A 22,660-nucleotide genomic window follows, 5' to 3' on the forward strand; every position below is an offset into this window, starting at 1 on the left:
AAGCATACGCAACTGTTGAAGTGACACAGTCAGTCGTTGAACAGTGGTATCGGGTCCGGATGAATGCATAATGCTCCCCAGGGCTTGGCCCACAATTTCAGGGCTACAAGACTGGTGAGCTATTGCATGTCCCTGCACACGTAGTCTGTGAAGTGGCATCTCAGGGCAGTCACACTAACATGGAGAATGACAGTCACATCGTACCTGGTGAGGTGTGGCATGGGTGCATAGGTTATGTTGCAGAACCAGTTACTCGACAGCAAGATGTAAGCGATTATCGCCTTGTGTAGCCTGCTGTGTGGAACTGCAGTGTGACCGCCTACAGAGTCACCTATGACTGGTGTGTTGTGTATGTTATAACACCCTATTGGCTGTATGTGATGGGCACACATGAGTCTGTGGGCTATAAGTTGGTGATGTTGTGTTCCGTGATGGGGGCTGCCTCTGGTGCCTACACAGAGTATGGAGAGGTACTGCACGAGTTGTCCTCGTATGTGTGGCCTGTGGTGGAGATCATGTCAGACTATGTGATGTGTGGGGTGTGTTGCGAATGTTACACATCCCAACATGACTGTCAAGTGCAGTCAGGGTTGGTGACAGCATTACCCCCAGCAGGGCTGCATAAGTGCATCCCCCCACAGGCTGTACTGTCATATGTTGGGAGGCGAGCATTTAATGTGTACGAGACAATTGCTCTATTGCCACATGTACGACATATCCATCATATAGACAGGCAGTAGCACTGGTACGTGACAGTTGGACATGCCTGTATATACAACCATGTCTCACAGGATATGTGAGTTGCGTGTGTACAACAGCTGTTGTACCATAAGCAAGCTAGAAATTTTAGGACAGCCAGTGTACCTGTGGGAAATGGTGTGGAATGGGTGCTATAGAAATCAGTAGCTCATGACATGCTCACAAGTTCTGAACAAGTGCCTAGCATGAACATACAATACAGATATGGTGTTGGATAATATCAGCCCACAAGTGGTGACGACAGTCATAATGGGTGGCACCGCACTATAACCCTGCTGAGTATGGTGTGCATGTCCATGAACCACTATCACTGTAGATGTTAGCAGTACAGATGTACAAGACAGTATGGATGTTTGATTACAAATACCTTTGTATGTCACAGGAGTGTTCTACCAGTGGCCTGTTGACAGACTCACAACTACAAAAAGTGCCAGAGTGACATATCACACCAGTGCCAGCTACAGTAGAAGAGGGTTAATGTGTTGTACTCAACCCTCATTGTAGCCCATACCACACAGACAAATGTTAGGCATCTGTGTATGTAAGAATGTGAATGGCCATGACCTATGAGCAATAGCTGTGTCAGTGTTGTGAACAACATACAGAATGGGCTGTGTGGGTGAGGTGTGTGACATATGTGCACAGTCTGATGGATGATATCAGCATTGTCACCACTAGGTGAACATCCCCGTACCCATTAACTACCACCTAGGCTGTGGTCAACATTATGGACACTGTGTAAGGGATGGTGCTGTGCAGTACACCTCCCTGACTTGGTGACATCTCCAGGCCCCATAGGTAGTCATACGAGTTACCCATGTCATGACAGGGTGCCATCCATGAGCACGGAGATCATTGGACAGGCATATACAGCACTGGGGTGACCAATATTGGATCACATATCACCTTTAAGGGGTAATGGCCATGCGTGGATGGGCGACACCAGCCTTCACAATCCTCACCTCCACTATGCAGCATGCTGTCTACCTTGCATAAAGACATTTGCTGCACCATGATGATGGACATGCTACATGTCCATATCCTGATATGAACGACATACGACATGGACAGCCACCGTACTAATACTAGGATCGCCACATGCTGGACAGATCCCTGTGCCATACATGTGACATACTCCCGCTATACCATGCAACCCTGTCCATCAAAGCTGCACATGTCATTCCAGTCATACATGGTGTTATGGCCACATGGCAGATGTAGTATCAACTGTCTGGATCAGTAATGTGGCACTGATGCACCTCGCGGTGGCATAATGGCTGTCGGTTACAGATAGGAAACCTTGCCCGTACATGCTATGGTTGATAACCATCCCTGCGAATGACGTCCGACTAGCCATTGTCCCATGTCATCACATGTGCAACACAGGCGATCCGTGGCAGGATGTTGAACAGCTGTACAGTGCTGTGTAGATGTATATGGCAAAACACATGCATGTATAGGTTTCCATGCGTATGTGCGCATTGTCACTGCTCAAGTCCATTAAGGCTGTGTCTGTGTTGATATGTGACATATACACAGCATCAAGGTCAACAGCAATACTGTGGACACATCCAGGCATGTGCAGATAGGTAAGAACACCAGTGCAGGCAAACAGACATGCCCACATCAAGACAGCATTCACATGGAGTATGAACACTGTAATGAGGTGACACACATATATGGTGATGATGTCCAATGCATAATGGGTGTTACATGCGTGTGACACAAACACGTCAGTCTTGTCAGTGTCATGGTGATTTGCAAAAATAACTGTGCAGATGTACTAGATGTCATAGAAATTTATGTGCAGCTGTATCTCTGCACATCTCTAAAACTGTGACCTGTCACCATCATTATGTCTTACAGATAATGCCTCATACACGCCTTCCAGCCTACAGCCGCCAGGAGGATGATGTCCTCATCCCGTACCTCCATGAGAACTACGAGGTGTTGTTCAGCCATGTGTCACAGCATGCCCAGCAGCGGAACGACCTGTGGCAGGATCTGCGCAGGAGGGTGAATGATGTGGGTGGCCATAACTGCACCTACCAGCAGGTGCGCAGACACTGCATGGACCTGATACGGCATGCAAAACAGCGTGCCACTGCAATCGCCAGGGAACAAGGTGGAACAGGTGGTGGGCCACCAACCCAGCCCCCACTCACACACACTGAGGAGTTACTGGCCAGTCTGGGGACACCCTCAGAACAGCATCCACAAACACTATCTGCCATCGTGGAGGTGGGTGTCTCCCAACCAATGAGCCTGGAGTTTCCTGGTAAGTCAGTACTGCACATATGGCTACTATATCCCATTTACGTGCATGTGTCACTGTACATTATGTAATGTAACAACATATGCATGGTATGTGGACACACATGCTGCATACTACAGTATGCTACCCTGTGTATGCACACATGTGCATACTATATGCTATTGTACAGGCGAATGTGTTAACATGCACAGTGCACCCTGTGGCTGTCATACAGTCATGGATAATGTTCATACTGCTGTGTCACCCCTATACAGGTACCTCTGGCGTGCCGCACAGACATGAGTCCGTTGCAGGTGAGACTGTCATCAGTATCAGGCATGTAAAAGCATAGATCTATTCACCATGTGGCCAGTTAACACTTGTAAACTTGATGTTCGTTCCATTCACGATATACAGGTCGCATCACTCATCATTCACACAGGCCACCCATGTGCAATATATACAAATGAAATGATACACCGACATGTAACCAGAGTATTTGTCATTGCTACATGTGTGGTCAGCTGTGCATACAGCAGTGGAGGTGTTCTACAATGGAGGCATATGTACTATACATTGGAACAACACGTGTGGTACGCAAACAGTACCACACAGTGAGCTGTGATATGGGCAGCCCACAGGAATCACCATTGTGTCATATGCCCCTGCAATGGGTGCACACATTGTGATGTGCCATCTGACATGTCCCAGACACGTAGTGTATTGGCTGCAATAATGTCACACTATCCCATAACCCATACACCACATACAACCTGTTGTCTGCATAGCCCTGTGGATGGTGACATATCTGACATCTATGGGTGTATGTCATATGGGACAACACAGACATGTGTGATAGACGGCCATCACACACATTTGTCCAACACGTGCTCACATGGCCATGGGGGATGGCCAGAGATATGTAGCCACACAGTAGATGTGATGTGTATACACCCTGTTTCACATTGTCCACACATGGTCCAACTATAGCCTTAGTTGACCGATTATACAGTTGATGTGGTACACTGGACATCCTAACAGCCTGTGCACAGCCAGTGGAGGTGTCACTGACGTCTGCCATATAAGATGTGTTGAACATCACACCTATGTCATAGCATGACAGTAGTCACCTCTACAACTTCCACAGACATTGACACCACATCAGGCCACAGATACTGTACATTTCCCTTGCTGCTGTAGGACATCACCATTAGCTGTGCACCTCATGTGTGTGGTACAGCAATGTCATGTTGGACATGGTGAATTGACAAGTCCGCTATGTGTGGACATTGTTGCCAGGCAGCTAAGACTCTGTAGTTGTTGTGCAGGGGTGTCATCTGTAGGTCCTCCAGTGACCTGTCACATGACACAGCATGGTTTGGTGTGTACACACCTCAGCATCGTGGGTAACAATCCACAGTTATGTCATGGGTATGCATGCAGTTATGGCTATGCAATGTGTACATATTATGCACTGTATAGCAAAATAGACGCCTCATGATGCCATGCAATGGCACAGTGCCTGTACTTCACACTGTAGAGCAATGTAGATGGCTCACACTACCCTTCCATGCACATGCACATTTGCTAAACATGCATTCTATCCATAGGGCATACAGACAACACCGCAATGTGATGGCCATTACGACGCTGTACATGTCAGGACACCACTGTGTCAGACATGTATGCATGTTAATGCACACGTCAGCAGATTACATGTCAAGGTCACGTCAGCCATGTGTACTGTTATTCTGTTCTGGTCCACATGGTGTATCATGGGGATGCATGCATACTACCATGATTGTGTGAACTGAATGGCTACTGATATGACACCTGCTTGCTGTATTGTGCACCCCAGGGGGTATGCTTACTAACACTATTAATGTCTGAGCTGCATGCCGTCAGCTGTATCACAGGCATGCTGCATGCCGTCTGTCAAATCACATGCATGGTGTGTGTGTGTGTGTGTGTGTGTGTGTGTGTGTGTGTGTCTGTGTTTATTGTAATTTAGAGACTTTCTTTGCATTCACAGGTGATGTAAGTGCGTTACCCTCCTGCGGTCCATCCAATGTTAGTGTCCCCACAGATACTAGCAGTGAATGAACATATGCATGAGGTACAGGCAGGGTTGTCAGGGGCTGAATCTGTGCCAATGGTTGCCATCCCAGCTATGTCCCCCTCTTCCCCGCACACAGTTCTGCTGCCAACACATACCGCATCACCAGTGGCCATAGAGGAAGGACAGTCAGCGTCTGTTAGAGTGGAACAGGAACGAGTGGTGGCTACAGATGGTGCGTCTCCACACCATGGTGTCAGTGTAATGTCTGCAGATGTGCCACACAGGCATGTGGCCAGTGCTGCTCGTAGGAGGACCTCTGGCAGACATGCACCTGCAGGACAGAGCGCAGCAGCTGGTATCACCCGCATGTTCCAGACTGTAATGGCGGCACAGGCACGTGCTGAATGGCAGAACAGAGAAGGGCAGAGGCTGCAGAGGGCTGCTATCCATACCCTAAATGACAACATCCAGGCATTGGCAAATGCTCAACAGCAGATTGCTGATGTTCTGGACAGGTGATTGGGTGACATGGTCGGAATCCTTGACCATAGCATTGAAATTTGCGAGCATGAGCTGTCTGTGCTGGAACATCTGGTAGGAGTGAGGCATAGGCCACGTGGATGTAGGCCAGCTACACCACCTAGTGCAGGTCAACGTGAGCGTGCCACCTCACATGCCCGCTCCCATAGTGCCGGTAGCAGTAGCAGTGCAGCTGGTGCTGCGCTGTCCACACCAGGACACAGCAGGCCACGTGGACGTTCTCAGCAGGGACACGGTTTCAGTGGACATGTGTTGGACAATAGCCAATCTGTACCTGCACCTGGTAGTGCCCGTGCAACCCCTGGCAGGCACAGGTCACGTGGCCGTGCCCGGACACAGTGAGCTGTACAACCTGGTCTGTACAATCTGGCGCTGTCAATAATACCCCTCTGTAGGCCTCACAAAAGGCAGAACTGTGTGCACACATACACGCACACAGCAAACACATCTGTAGGGCACCACAACACCCACATGCATACTGAACAGACATGTTCAATCATATCACCGGCCCTTACCCACACACGTCACCCATTGGTGCAGCCTATGCCCCTGGCACATATTATCACCCTGTGCATATGATGAAGCCTGTGCAGCATCCCTGTCATCCACACCATCGGTGCAGGGACATGCCCAAATGGTCTGATGCACAGGGTGAACAGAATAGTGAGGTGTATATTACATTAGTTGTGTACGACTAGTGAGGGAAGTGTATATTACGTTAGTTGTGTAAGAATGGTGAGAGACGTGTATATTACATTGGGTGTGTATTATTGACACGCACCAGACATACCATGTAGTAAAGGTGTAGCATGCATTGTTATATGTGCACAACCATGTAGTACAGGTGTAGCATGCATTGTTTTATGTTCACAGTATGTGTCTCAGTAACAACAGTAACAGCATGTTGGTAATGATGCCCAGGTTCCCTCCTTATGGTCTACTTGCATGTGTCTACAAGTAGCAGTATTTGCAGTCTCCCATGTGTAACTGGAGTACTCATAGGCACGTATGGCAATCTCAGCATGCTATACGTAGCTTCAACCGGACAGCTGGAAAGTCTAACATACCACAGATGCCCACACATATACTGATCCAGCAACCTGTGTGCAGTTTAATAGGCTACAGTGGCTAGAGATGTGACATCCATACGAGGTCACATCACAGGTATGCTGACATGGTGCAGGGGTTGTACACAGCGGTATGGACAATGATAACTTTAGAGGCCACTTGATAGCATGAGGCCTCACTGTGTAGCAGTAATACGCTGTCACAGTACAGGAACATGCCCACACTCATGGGGTCGACAACACTATAACACACACCCCATAGTGTTGAGGTGAGGACACTTGCCTATGTGGTCATCACCCTCACAGTACTGTGCACCCACAAGATGTGACACAGAGAAGGGACATGTACAGGTAGCCAGTACGGCTGAGACAGATGGCATCAACGGGGTAGTTGACTGCATCACCTTGAGGGGTTGGGATCCTGTGTGTTCCGTATGGTAGCATACACCCACACTCCATGCACCAGACAGCCATACACACACACACACACACACACTGTGGAGACCAACTGTCATACATACACGGATAGCGGATGTGTGTGTGATACACACACCACACCTGCCTACGTCATGCTTTCCACACTGCAGTATGTACAAATGTCTACAACAGTGTACAGGGGTGTGTCACAATTGGGATGTGTTCCCCACCATATGTGGCATATATGGTCACACATGCAAACGCACATGGCAGTACTGTGAATGATACACCTGCTATATGGTGATACGTCTGACAGACATGCAGCAGTATTGGCCGCATTATGTGTACCAACGCTATGTCCGGCAATTGTGCTGCTATATGCACACGGGAGGATGCAAGTGTTACAGGTGTCGAGTGATGTACAGTTGGTAACACCTGACCGCTGTGTAGGTATTACGTCTTCACCGTCAGGTAACAGTAACATAGTGTACTGTTTGCACATGTAATGGTATGATGGCGTGTGACACATCTGTGAGCCATACCCGGCGAACATCCATCTACACAGGTGGATCACCACTTTACGTACACACATCCATCCATACCTGATGTACATCCTACCGTACTGTCAGTATGTCACCATATACAGGTGTCAATGATGGGGCTGCATTGCAACTGCATGTTGTAGTTTGGCACAGATGAGTTACTTACATCAGCTACTGCACATGCATGGCAGCTGCATGCACACTACAGTTTGTACATGTGTGTTGATCCTACATGCCTGTCATGTAGCCATGTTTATATGCATTGTAATCGGTGGACATGTGTGTTGACACACATAACACATGGACTGTTGTATGATATGATGGGTGTCATGGGTAACTAGTACAGAGGGAATGTGTCCTTGGTCAACATTGCTACCTCATGTACTGTTGGCATTCAACAGCCATGGACCCACCTCCCATTTGCATGCATATGATTGTTGTAGCCACTTGTCTGCACGGAGGAACGCGAAAGCTATGCTATGTACATATGTGTTGTGTGTGTGGTCCATGCACATATCCACTGCAATTACATGTATGACATATCCTAACATGTGTGTTCGTTGGTGTACAGCAACAGTCATCTGTCACAGCTGTGCAAGACCCAGGGCCCCTGTTATGTGTAGAGTCAACCTGGTTATGTACAGTGGTATCACTGCAATGCATAACACATGATGGAACCCTGTCGGTACATGTGTAGTCTGCACAGTTGCTGTACACCTATGTACAGTCCACTGGTCATGCGTCACAGGGTGTTGTGTTGATGTATTGCTTGTCCAATGACATGGTGGTGTCTGAGGGCTACATTGTAGACTGCGGTATGTACCTCTATGATCTGCACCTGAGACACCTGTGATGGCTCCTGAGTGTGTACTGGTTAATACATGTGAGTGGCCATCATGTACGTGGGGACAGTAGTACCATACTGTGCCCTTCCATGTTTAGTATCCGTGTGCATGCAAGACAGCCCTTTGCAACTGCTAAGTGTGTGAGCATGCCCAGTACACCATTGTGTAGTTGGACACACAGTACATTCCAAACTGCGCCCTTACGTGTTTAGAATCAGTGTGCATGCAAGACGGCCCTTTGCAACTGCTAAGTGTGTGAGCATGCCCAGTATGCCATTGTGTAGTTGGGGACACAGTACATTCCAAAATGCGCCCTTACATGCTTAGAATCCGTGTGCATGCAAGACGGCCCTTTGCAACTGCTAAGTGTGTGAGCATGCCCAGTATGCCATTGTGTAGATGGACACGCTGTACATTCCAAATGGACATGTGATACTAAGCGTGTGGGCATGGCCAGTGACACCTTATGCCTCTGTGTATGGGCATGGCCATTGACATCCTGTATAGCGATGGTGGACATCCAGGCAACAAATGTCCATTTTCAACGTCACGATGGATGCCTACATTGAACACACTGGCTGACTGTCTTGAAGGATGTACTGTCTGTGGTGCACCCCGTATCTATGTAGTGTTGTTGTGGTGCTTTGTAGATATTTAGTTGCCCCAATCACACCACTGCCGTGTGTTTGTCTACGTCTACCTTGGGACAGTAATATGCTTTCAGACTGCTCACTCTCTACACATTCCCTATCGGCGTCCTTGCCTTTGCAGAAGATGTCACCCACCTAGAAGTATGCCTCTGGGAGTGCTGTGTTCAGCAATCTCGGTAGCGCGTTCTGTAAATGTGTATTGCTGTAGTGTGATAAGGTAGTTAGGTGTATGTGCGACTCCCAGCCCTGCCAAGTGTGTGCGTGTGTGTGTGTGTGTGTGTGTGTGTGTGTGTGTGTGTGTGTGTGTGTGTGTGCGTGTGTTTCCTGCAGCCTGGGGACATGGTAATGCTTTTAGATGCCTCACACCACATACATTCCCTATTGGCGTCTTTGCCTTTACGGATGATGTCACCCACCTAGAAGTATGCCTCTGGGAGTGCTGTGTTCAGTAATCTCAGTAGCGCATTCTGTAAATGCGTATTGCTGTAGTGTGATAAGGTAGTTAGGTGTATGTTCAACTCCCAGCCCTGCCAAGTGTGTGCCTGTGTGTGTTTCCTGCAGCCTGAGGACAAGGTAATGCTTTTAGACGCCTCACTCCACATACATTCCCTATCGGCATCTTTGCCTTTAAGGATGATGTCACCCACCTAGAAGTATGCCTTTGGGAGTGCTGTGTTCAGTAATCTCAGTAGCGCGTTCTGTAAATGCGTACTGCTGTAGTGTAATAGGGTAGTTAGGTCTGTGTTCTAATCCCAATCCTGCCACATGTGTGTGTGTGTATGTGTGTGTGAGAGTTTCCCGCTGTATGACAACAGTACATTGCTTTTACACTATTTCACTCTCCGTAGAATCCGTACGGCATCTTTGCTTTTGATGCTGATGCCAGCAAGCTGGACGTATGCCTGTGTGAATGCTGTGATCTAGTAATCACAGTAGCGTGTTCTGTACATGCGTAATGCTGTAGTGTGATAAGGTAGTTAGGTCTGTGATCTGATCACAACCCTGTCAAGTGTGTGTGTGTGTATTTCTATTTCTATATATGTAATGTAGATAGATATTGATATGTATGAGGATATTAGCACTATTGACTGTGCTGCATTATCTGTACGTGAACACCTTTGATGTATGCAAATCTGCTATGGCTCTGTGATAGTGCACATACTGTGTGCTGTAGTGATCCTGGGTTATAGTTGTGTAGTGACCAGTTATTTTGTTGTTGGGTATTACAAGGGACATTGACAACAATGATAGTACAGCACCTTTAAACGGTCGTGTGCATGATAGTACAGCACCTTTAAACGGTCGTGTGCACATCTCAGCAACAGTCACCATTGGTTGTTACTTTGGAGGATGAGTATGGCTTATATGACTATGCATTACCTGACACTACTATGCAAATCAGGTTAACATTATTGACTCCCGTTTATCCACAGGTTGTGATACAGATCCCAAGAATGTATGTGTATACATTGACAGGTGCAGGACTGGAATATTGTTGAATGCATGCAGGGGTGTCCATGGCCAGTAATGGCGATCTGTACAGCCTGGCAGGTACGGTCTGTGACTGTCCCACAACCTCCTGTATATGCATGACACATGCTGAAACTGTGTACATGCAAACACACACATGAAACAAACAGCTAGGGCTAACACATACACACACATACATTGCATCAACATTGGGCCATGCAAACACTGCTGTCCCTCACAAACACACAAACTTACATGTTGCTAGGATGGCTCAATGACAGGCTCTGGAAAAGAAACACCATACCCTGTGCATATGATGACAACTGTGCCACCACCTGTAATGTGTAACATAGATGCAGGAACAGACTAACATGGTGCTGATGCTCAGGGTAGCTTTATAGCACTGTACTGATGTTAAAATGTTGTTAACACAAAGTGTAATATCCTTCTAGGTGTATGTAAGCAGGCATGATGCATAGCAGCTATAACCATCAATGTAGTATAGTTTACAGCACTGTTGATTCAGATGATTTACTATCCATCCATGTGCCATTTGACTGACGTGTGTAGTATTGGCAGCATGTGTTTCAGAGTGTGCAGTACGTGTGTGATGTGTGTAGTACAGATTTATACATACTTACAAACGCGTACACAGGCTTACACGACATTACACAGGCTTCAACATGCTTACACTAGCTTACTCATTCTTCAACGCGCGCACACAGGCTGACACATGCGCATACATGCTTACTCGGGCTTACAGGCGCGAACACACTGTCAGCAGGTTTGCATGAAACTTCAGTGATATCCATGGCATACACCGTCAGTTTCCTGACTGTACCTAGGATAAATCATAGCACACCTCTTCCACTGATGAGTAACTGACAGCAAACATGTGACACATTGCTCCGATAGGATTACAGTGTTTTATACATACACACTCATGATGTCATCTATCTTCTACTCTGATAGTCCCCTTAACCTACTCTTCCACTGTAGTGGCTTGGCCCATATGGCATGACAAATTGTGATTCACTATCCTCAACCTCAATTGCATCGGATTGCCTACTAATGCTTGGTTACATCTCTGACAGAGAGCTTCCACACATAGCAACCAGTACTCAGTACCCACCTTGTCTTCAGCCCGTCATTCACCTGCATGGCAAACTAACTGTTAACGATAAATACAATGTCTATGTGTATTTTAAATATTTCTCTTGTTTTAAAAGCACAGTGCGTTTTTGCGCCGCTGCGCTACGCTTACACACCGGAGATCGGGGGAGGACAAATAGAGTTTTATTAATTTACAATGGAAAAATATGCCACTGACCTTATATCTGGCCATTGGCATGCTTCTTCAACTGAATTCTTCCTTTATTTGCAGCTGACATTGCTCCATTTAGCTACTTGCAGAACGTAACTCTGTTAACATCCGAGTACATTTCTGCATATAACTCTTCTCTTGCACGGACAGCTTACTGTTACATGTATCGCAGATTTTCATCGTTTGCATAGCTTTCACCTACAAATGGGGTAATTTGCATATCCTAACATTGTCCATGCAACGTTCGGTTTAGGGGCTGTCTTACACGCCCCTACAGGATATTGCTGAAGAGCTCAGCAGACATCTTGCCTTGTTCTACACTTCCTCTACTCGTACACGCTGGCCAAGGCTCCATAACCTCTGGCCTAAGCTTTGCTGTGTGCTAATATGTCTATTTGTGGAGTATGCATGGCTGTAGGTATGGTTTGACCTGCTATGTCTGACATTTCTACAAAGCAGCTCCCAGCTTCATCATTTGTAACTGTGACAGCCCCTATAGGTACTATATATACATAGGTTCATAGATTGGTACTAGGCTATCAGCCCTAGGGCCTATACAAGCCTAGCCATAACAATTCCCTGGCTATTTCTTCCCACATTATTTACTTTCCTGGACCTTTGTCTAGCAGGGCGACTGACGTGATCCCTGGGGTGAATTTCCTTTCTCCCATCCAATCGTCAAGGTTCCTCTTGAAGAGGTCCAAAGAGGCACTCTGCTTGACATGTATGGGCAATCTATTCCAGAGTCTGGGGAGTCTCTGGGTCAAGAACCTATCCCTCCAGCATGATTTGTTTATTGTGATGACAAGGTTTAGATCCCTGGAGCGTGTAGCTCTGAGGGATTGGGATTTCTTTAAGTGTAGCATGTCCAACAGCTCTGGGTTTGACATGGCCTTGTATGTTAAGCAGAGATCACCTCTGAGTAGACGATATGCAACGGAGTATAGCTGGAGTTTTTTAAGGCGGTCAGCGTAGGGCATCTGCTTTAGGCCTGTGATTCTTTTAGTGAGGTATTTCTGAGGCCTTTCCAGTTGTTGCAGATGTCTTGAGAGGTACATACCAAATGGGGCGTTGTATTCTATAATGGGTCTAATGAGGGATGAGTACAGTGGGACAATGACCTCCTTTTTTCTGGATGAAAAGCCCTTCGTGATGAGGTGTGCCACATAGAAAGATTTCCTGACTGTTGTGGCGATGTGGTTATTGAAGGTGAGACCACTGTCCACCTGTGTCCCTAAGTCTCTTATCACACTTTCTGTGTTTAGTGTACTGCCACCTATATGGTAATTCATGGATACATGTTTTTTCCCAAAGGGGATAACAATACATTTCTTGGCATTGAGCTTGAGCCCATGGCTCTTGCACCAAGCATCTGTTTCTGTAAGGCCCTTTTGTAGAGTATCCACATCATTTGGGGATTCAATAATGGCTCCCAGTTTGCAGTCATCTGCAAACTTTGTTAGCCAGAGTCCCTTAGTGTTGACCTGTACTTCAGAGAAGTAGATGCCAAACAAGAGCGCCCCAGGACTGAACCCTGAGGTACTCCACTTGTCACTTGTCTGGAGCTGGATTTGGAGTCGGCTACTTTTACAGTGTGGGTTCTATCAGTAAGCCATTTAGCAACCCATTGGGTGACATAGGGATTAATGCCCAACTTAGTAAGTTTATCTATGATTCCAGAGTGGGGGATGGTGTCAAAGGCCTTGGCAAGGTTTAGATAGGCTGTGTGGACCACCTTACCCTTGTCCGTGGCTCTGGAGACTGATTCAAAGAAGTCAATCAGGTTCAGGAGACAAGATCGTCCCTTCACAAACCCAAACTGGGTGGGGTCCAGTGTTTGAAGGTTGCCAATGTCTTTGTTTATAAGTTCCATGAAAATACGCTCCATGGCCTTGCAGATAAGGCTTGTCAGACTGAAGGGACGGTAGTTTCCGGGATCCAAGGTGGATCCCCCCTTGTGGATTGGGATAACTGTAGCTCTGTGCCACTCAGTGGGCACGAAACCTGAGGTGAGGCTATGATTAAACATGACACTTAGGTGAGGTGCGTTCATATTGTAGTTCATGTAGTACACAGCCCGGGATGTCATCTGGTCCCTTGGATGCTGTATTCTTGGCTTTAGAGAGTGCGTTTTGTACCTGTGTGGCCGTTATTACTGGAATTTGGCAATCTTCCGGTATTGAGATGGGCCATTTAGGGGGTGAGAGGGGGGTGAAGTTGGCACTGAATCGATCTGCCAGGATATTGGCAATATCCTTTGGATCAGTATATTTAATGCCATTCTGTTTTAGCTCAGCGCAGATCTGAGCATTGCCATTTAGATTCTTGACATAGTTATAGAATGTTTTGTGGTTGTCTTTGGAATCTTTGGCAATTTTACTTTCGTAACTAGCTTTGGAGGACTTTATGAGGCATCTCAGTTTCTTACTGAGGCCAGTAAGGGAGTTTTTTGCATACTGGGATTTTCCTCTTTTCTGCAAAAGTTTCTTCCTTTTGTTGTAAAGTTTGTTTATGGCAGGGGACCACCAGATTGGCTTTCTTTTTTTGGATGAGAGCATTTTGGTTCTATTTGGGATGGCACGATTCATGCATGAGTGGATGTGCTCGTACAGTGCCTTAGTGTAGGATTCAGCAGTTGAACTTTCAGTTCCCGTCTGCATGGGTGTTATGAAGTTTGTCACTTCTGACTTGAGTAGCTTTGGAGGATTTTATGAGGCATCTCAGTTTCTTACTGAGGCCAGTAAGGGAGTTTTTTGCATCCTGGGATTTTCCTCTTTTCTGCAAAAGTTTCTTCCTTTTGTTGTAAAGTTTGTTTATGGCAGGGGACCACCAGATTGGCTTTCTTTTTTTGGATGAGAGCATTTTGGTTCTATTTGGGATGGCACTATTCATGCATGAGTGGATGTGCTCGTACAGTGCCTTAGTGTAGGATTCAGCAGTTGAACTTTCAGTTCCCGTCTGCATGGGTGTTATGACGTTTGTCACTTCTGACTTGAGTAGCATGAAGTTGGCTTTGGAGAAGTTTTTTATGGTGGTTTCTTTACTGGGGGTGGGGTGGGATGTGGATGTTAAGGGTGATTAGCTTATGGTCAGACCTGACTAACGAGGGGGTGACCATAGGTATGGAGCATTGATTTCCCATGTTGGTAATGACCAGGTCTAGGATATTGGAGCCCCTGGTGGGACTATGGATTCGTTGATCCAGGGCATTGGAATTTATGAATTCCAAGAACCGTTGCGCAAAGGTGTTGGGACATGAGTAGTTTTCCCAGTTAATGGCAGGGTAGTTAAAATCACCCAGTATTAGGGTGTTTGGTTCTATCTTAATATTTTCCAGTATGTGACATTTGACATGTCAACACATACCTGTAGTATAGTCAATAATACTGTTTCCTATCACATATATCTGTTACAGATACAAGATATATCATTGTACTACACCACTACACACAAGAAGAAATCACAGGCCAGATGCCATTACATTCCTTTTGCAGGACACATCTGCCAAGAGTGTTGTGTTCCTCACAAAAGCCAACAGGTGCTAATCAAAACAGATTATGCTATCATCTACCTTATGTGTTCGCCGGTATTTGCGATGTCAGTCAGTGGCAGAACTCACATGCGAGTGTGGGAGACTGGACACTGTATCGGGGACACTGCATAACACCCTGAGGGACACTATTAACCTTCCACATTGACTATCACAGGGCATAAGTATTCATTCACATTTATCGAGGTACATGCTTTTGACTTATACATGTTTTGTCATTTGTCATCCCGTCTTTCTTCACACCTGTCCACCTGATATCACTAGTTCTGTATATTTATTTAGGACAGGGTTACCTTCATACCTCTCAACTGTACACATGCTGGGTAAATGTCCCGAACTTAGACTTATAATGTTGTTCCTTCTTTATTATTATTGTGCCTTTCTGGTAGATTAGTGGCAGGTCATTAAGGACTGTGAGGTTAGATAATAATGACAGACATTAATAGTTTATAACGAATAACCCTCAAAACATTCATACTAATGAATTATCCATTATTCTATCAATGTTCTAACTTTGTCAGAGGAATATTTAACATAGTCCCTATTTGTACTTATTTAAATATGCCTTTGTCCAGATGTCTTATTCTGAAAGGTTGAGAGGTATGGTTACCATCTTATTCGTACGCATGTACGTCCATGATAATCGCTTACATGACACTGATATTAGTCCCTACATCTTCTCCCAATTGTTTACACAATATCCAGTAGATGGGTTCTTCATTTTTGGAAGGTATAGGCGTGTGCTATACCCACATAGGAATATTAATCACTCCCATGGGGCGGACCTAATAAATCTGTGCCAACCGACACCTGTGAACCTAGGCCCATTCTTGCATACCCATGATTCCCATATCTGACACCCCTCCACAGTAGTCATAAGACATATTTAATGTGAGCGATAATAAAGTATGAAGATACTTCTAAGCACTATCCACTCTCCGCGTATCGGGACATATGTCATACATTCTGTCAACCCATGTGTTATTACCCTTGCACAAGCTACTGTTGCATGTACAGCTATATTGTAGCTGCGGATGTGACTTCCTTTGCGTTGATAATTACTGGCAGTTGCTTGTAGACAACACTTTTTGGAGTCCTGCAAAGGACACCTATATCCATGTTTAAATAGTAGAACTTGCAGATTTGGCGCACTGGTACTTTCCGGGCAATGGTTTGGAAAGCAGCAGCAGTGTATTTACCTTTCTTGCAGGTCTGTATGTCTATCCATAATAGCTATGATGTTGCCTATTTATGTGCATGTGTTATATCTACAAGGACAAATGTTTCTGTGTTTGTTATGCATATATCGATTAATGTAAGTGTGTATGTGTGTGTATATATATATATATATATATATATATATATATATATATATATATTTATACACGTCTGTACATTATAAGTCTGTGGATATATATCTATACACAAATATATATATATATATATATATATATATATATCCATATATAGATATATAAATAAACGTGTAGAAAATAGCATTCATCTGTTATGCTGTGAGCAGATTACACACGCGCAGGCGCACTTGCATATCCTTATAGTGGGTTACACATGTGGGTTACATACGTTTACTAAGTCTTTGTGCTTACATGGGCTTTCTTAATTGTGACGGTACCAGTACAATATCTGTAATCCGGTTAACAGACATAGGCGAAACACACGTTCACCTTTACATATTTAAACGTCTTTACAGCACACACGCATTCATTAACGCATATGTGCTGAAGTCATAGTTGACCCGGGACTGCATTCACGTTGGACGGATGCTGTAACCACTATACTATTGGTGTTCTGACTCATTTATATGCATACCCATAGTACATAGCTACATTAACATATGCCTCACCGCTTAATTTACAACACAGGCATCCATTCTCCTCCTGGGAAAAACGCGGTACTACATATTACACATTCCCTATTCCCTACTGCTCTGGACCCAAGCTGCATATTTAATCACTCCAAGGATATGCAGAACTACAAGGCTTATAGTCCTGGCACATACAAGTCTTTGATTGTCACGGTGTTCCTGTGGTGATCTCGGTTTAGGCTTGTCCCCTGGTGAACGGAACTGTCCTGACCAAGTTCAAATGTCAGACGAAGCACACGGACAGCATTTGTCCATTTTATAGAGGTTTACCTGTGTTTACAGACACAGGTCTTTCGGCACCTGTCAGCAGCTTTTTATGTTGGCAATACATAATATGGTTGGGGCTGGTTACAATACATAATCCACGGTGAGGGGTGTTCCCATTCACATTTGACTATTTCCTGTATGCATTCATACGAGGATGATTATGTTGGACATGAATTAACTATAGGTATGCAGTGGTACAGTAAACAAATGTGAAGGTTTGTTACTGTAAATATGTATGGACCTCTGTAATACACTGTTGTTTTCTGGCAAATCAGTAGCTAGTCATTAAAGACTGAAGTCAGAACATAATGACAGACACTTGTGTTTCAGACTTCATACTCTTCAGGAAATTAATGCCAATGTACAAACTGTTATTCTATCAACTTTCTCAGTTTCTTTACAAATTGTCCATACTTTTGAGCCTTTGTCCCACTTTTATTCACGGCTTTGTCCAGATATCTTGCTCTCAGAGGTTGACAGGTATGGTCGGTCACACCTACACACACATTAAGTGTCCCTCACACAGTAGATCAGGGTTATCCTGTTTACATCAGTGCCTTCATCACCCTTATACCATTTGCCACTATGCGAATGTGTGCAATATATTTCTGCTTATTCGTGTCGGGACACGTGCGTCACGGGCAAGTGTTTGATCCTGGGTAGTAGGTTATGCATGACTACTTCGGGCTGGACAATGTCATACATCTCTAATGCACATTCCAACTATTATCCAGATATCTACAGGACTGGACTTTGTGTCTTCCGTTCTAATGTTCACAGGTTACGTATCCCATGAGGGATATCCAAAAATTGTACAGATCCACAACAAGAGGTATACCGAACATCGTTTTGGAGTTAAGAAAATGTGCTGAGGTCGTGTGCAATCCTGCAACTGCCTAGGGTGACACTACTGCGTAGTGGTCACTATGTGTAGCTGTGGCTGCACCACACCAGTAGGCCAAGTACGGCTGGATTTGGTGGACGTTCAGGTACGGGAGCGGGTTTTGTGATGTGGAGGGGATGCTGGGTAGTCCATTATGCATCCAGGTGTGTTGCATTTGTTATGGCCAGTTCCATCCAGGTGTGTTGCATTTGTTATGGCCAGTTCCATCAGGACTAATCTGTGGGTATGTGCCGGTGACATATCTATACATTTGTATCGCACATTTCAATATTCATCTGTTTGTGGGATTGTGTTCTACAGTATGGCCTGTCTGGTTGTATTGCAGCTGTTTATACATGTGTTTGTGTTTCTTTCAGCTTCACCCGCTGCTCCCTCATACACCTCTTCTGCATATGACACAGTATCGCCTTGGAGGATTGTACCATTACCCATCCACCCCACACACACAGATTCCTCACACCCCATACATCTGTGCTTTGGTTGTTGGCCCATGACACGGCCAGAGTAACACATTGAATACCCTACATGTGTCTGGTACCTGTATGGTTGTGTGGACTACCCTGCCATGTTTGCTTTCCACATGCTATACCTCACGCACATAGGTACACGCCCATACTTCTCTTTCATTACATGTTTGGTATACCCGGGTACTACCTGTTCGACTGTGACACATCCTGACAAGTTCGGCTTGTACCACTGACTTCCGGATTTTGGCGGCCTGTTGTACTCATTGGTAGGATGCCACCTTTTCCTATGTCCAGGATGGGATATATTCCATACACATATCTGACTGTAGTGGACAACACCTCCCCACAGTCGACGGTAGGGTTGCCACCTTCTCAATTGGCCAAAGTGGGACATTTTTGGTACACACATCACATTTTACAGGCCGACACATACCCACGGTCAGTACACAGGATAGAACTTAGACTTCTTGCCTATATCAAAGCTTATTCTTGTAGCAGTTCAGTTGCTTATTCTGTTTCTTAACATTTATTTCATTTAGATACAGAAAACCTGTTTAATGCAACTATTACATAACGTATAGGGAATCATTTTGCCCTATAATCTCAGGACATTTGCCATTGTTACAGGTTTTTGTCGGGATACAACTGCCCATGGAGGGACTGTCGCTTGCAAAGTGGGACAGGTGGTAATCCTTGTCGACGGTACGGATAATACTGTTCCTTTCAGCCTACATGTGTCCTTATTGTTGTGGCTGTTTGCATGCTCCTTCTGTTTCGTTTATATGCTTATTCTATTTCCTATCACATTTGATATGTGAAATACGGACATACCTTTTGTATGCGACTATTACATGCCTTGTGGGATATAATTCGGACATACGGTGGCTAGATATCTACATTTCTCCTATATTTTGTTATGGACACATCTGCCCAGCTGTGTACCCTCCCTAACATTATGGGTCAGCTGGTGACCCTCACAACTGGGCTGGACGTACCTACTGGCGGATCGCTAACATATGATGCGTTTCACTTCCACTTGGTATGGCTATCTACACTGCATTGGACTACGGCCACACGGTCTTCCATGTCATTTGTTCGCAGGATAGGGACCTGTTATTCCCTACTGTGCATTTCTGTTTGCTTCGTCACTTTGTGTTCGCAGGTACTTTCTTGCAAGCTTTGCATACGTTTCAGTAGCCAGGGACGTGGTTACTATCTTGCAACTTGTTATATGCAAGCATTTTAGGTTGCACATCGACATCTGCCATTTCCACGCCTCTGTGAGGCACTTTGACACGCCCTATGCACTCGCGCTCCTTTCTTGTGCATGTGGCTGTCGGCAGCGCGCCTTCATTACTATGCATTTGGCGCAACTGCACCATCCTCATGCTGCACGGTCGGCGCAAGCCTAACGCCAGCCTTGCGCCGAGCTTCATGAATCCCGGGGTGTGTGTGTGTGTATATATATATATATATATATATATATATATATATATATATATACACACACACACACACACACACACACACACACACACACACACACACATATACCTGACAACACCGACGCGCTACACCGATAACAAATTCACCGACACCACAAAACCGAAAGTTCAGAAAAACAAAATGTCACATACCCAACAAACCACAATCCCGACAATCAACAAACAAAACAAATCCCCTGTCCAAAAAGCACACACAATACAAGCACACCAAAAACCTTACAAACCTACACTGAACCTTACATACACGACTATCTATGCACTAACCTTAACCCAAACCCTAACCCTAAGGTCCATCACTATTGCACACTCATCTAACCCGCGCCCTAACCCTAACTCACTTAACCCACCCCTAACCCTACAGACCGTTGCTATCACACACTTACCTTACCCACACCCTGACCCTAACGTCCATCCTTATCGCACACTTACCTTTGCGTGTCGGTGTTCTCAGCATCGGGATTTTCAACTGTCGGTCTTCTCCACTGTCGATCTTCTGGTGTCAGTGTTCTCGTCGTCAGCGTTTTCAGGTAGACCCATATATATATATATATATATATATATATATATATATATATATATATATATATATATATATATATCACACACACACACACATACATGTGCACTTTCTTCACTAGGATGCTGATCAGTACCCACATATAAAGAAACTCAAGTTACTATAAAGAAAATACCATTCATCAGCCAATGTAACAATTACATCCACAAAATGTACTATCAAAGGCAAGTAAAGTCTCTAAGCTTCAAAAAGCTCCATACAAACAATACCTCTTTCAATTAGTAAATTATTTGCATCTTCTAAAACACCAGTCACTATGTACAGCTGCAGCACATGTAGTACTGTGTTCTCACATGGGCACCACAGCAAGGACTCTGTTCAAGGATTAGTGTAATGAAGCGGAGTTGTAATGATCTTGGTTACAACCCACTTTTAAAAGGGTGAGTTATTTATGAACAAGGTGGCTAGCCCATTTTTAAGTCATGTTGTTCACTGTGAAAACAAGAAGGACTCCCTCCCCACAGTCGCAAAAGCTCACACCCATGACAATGGCAAGACACTGAGCTGAGTCATACTAAATATGCATTCGCCTTTACTCCAACAACTTAAAATTTTGCAGCATGAACAGCAGTTGAGAAAAATGGGCAATTTGTCTAAATGAGTGCACAATGCACATGTAAATACCATACATGGTCCTTCAGTTTATATAAAGGTAGCTCAAATTGGACATTTTTCATTTAAATGTATACTTTTATAAAATGAACAGTTTGGCAAAGAGTTTACAGTGCAGACAGATAAACACGGTAGAGGCTGAGACACCAGCCAGTTCCCTAGTCAAATATGTGTAAGATTTATTAGTTCATAGATCTTTTTAAACATCTTTTTACTGATTTATTTTTTACAAATAACACTCAATAATGTTATTTAAAATGACAAGACACATTTCACTGCCATAGGCCTCTCCTTTATGCACTTCTGCCTAATCCTAAATCCTGTAATGTGTACGTGTGCATTTGTGTTATGTATGCAGCTGTGATGGCTCCAGGACTGATTATGTTCTCATGTGCATGCATTAAAGGGTCAAACTGAACACCGACAGGCAAATTAAGAAAAAGGTCACAATCCACACCCTCCATTATATGTCCAAGTAATCTCATTTACTCCTCACAGTGAAGAAGTATGCTACTCAACAACAATCTCTACCACATACATTAATGGGCTGATTAAACTGTCTTATCAGTTTCTCTAAAGCATCTACTTTCAAAACCTTGCCTTTCCAGTTAAAAACAGTGTCACAGGACTGCTGCATTGTATACCAGTCAGTAAATGATTTCATAAGTTACAAAAACAGAACTACAAAAGGCAGCTAGCTGCCTTAATAAAGCCAGGATCCTGCACAGCAAACTGACTTGTCACATAATTTAATAATGCTTTATATCACCAATGGAAGACAGGGTCCAAGCAACTTCCCTTGCTAATGTAACTTGAAAAACATACATAATTTACTTACATTCTTACCTTCTGATCTACTCTCTATAAAATGCTCAGAATTATTTGCTTCATCAAGTCCTTCCATGCAGCTTTGTAACATAATGAACTCCTTCAGTCAGTCATCTTTAATTAATCTTTGCCCTTCTT

The 22,660-nt window shown here is 44.8% G+C and overlaps 1 protein-coding gene across 1 annotated transcript in view; it reads right to left on the reverse strand.

Annotated features, from left to right (window-relative positions):
* RAI14 (retinoic acid induced 14) overlaps positions 1-22,660 on the reverse strand; it is a gene marked incomplete in the record, with an annotated part of 1,743,343 nt that overhangs the window by 1,443,214 nt on the left and 277,469 nt on the right.

Source organism: Protopterus annectens, chromosome 1.part0, assembly GCF_019279795.1.
Source record: "Protopterus annectens isolate FY-2018-M chromosome 1.part0, PAN1.0, whole genome shotgun sequence".
Taxonomy (NCBI): Eukaryota; Metazoa; Chordata; order Ceratodontiformes; family Protopteridae; genus Protopterus; species Protopterus annectens.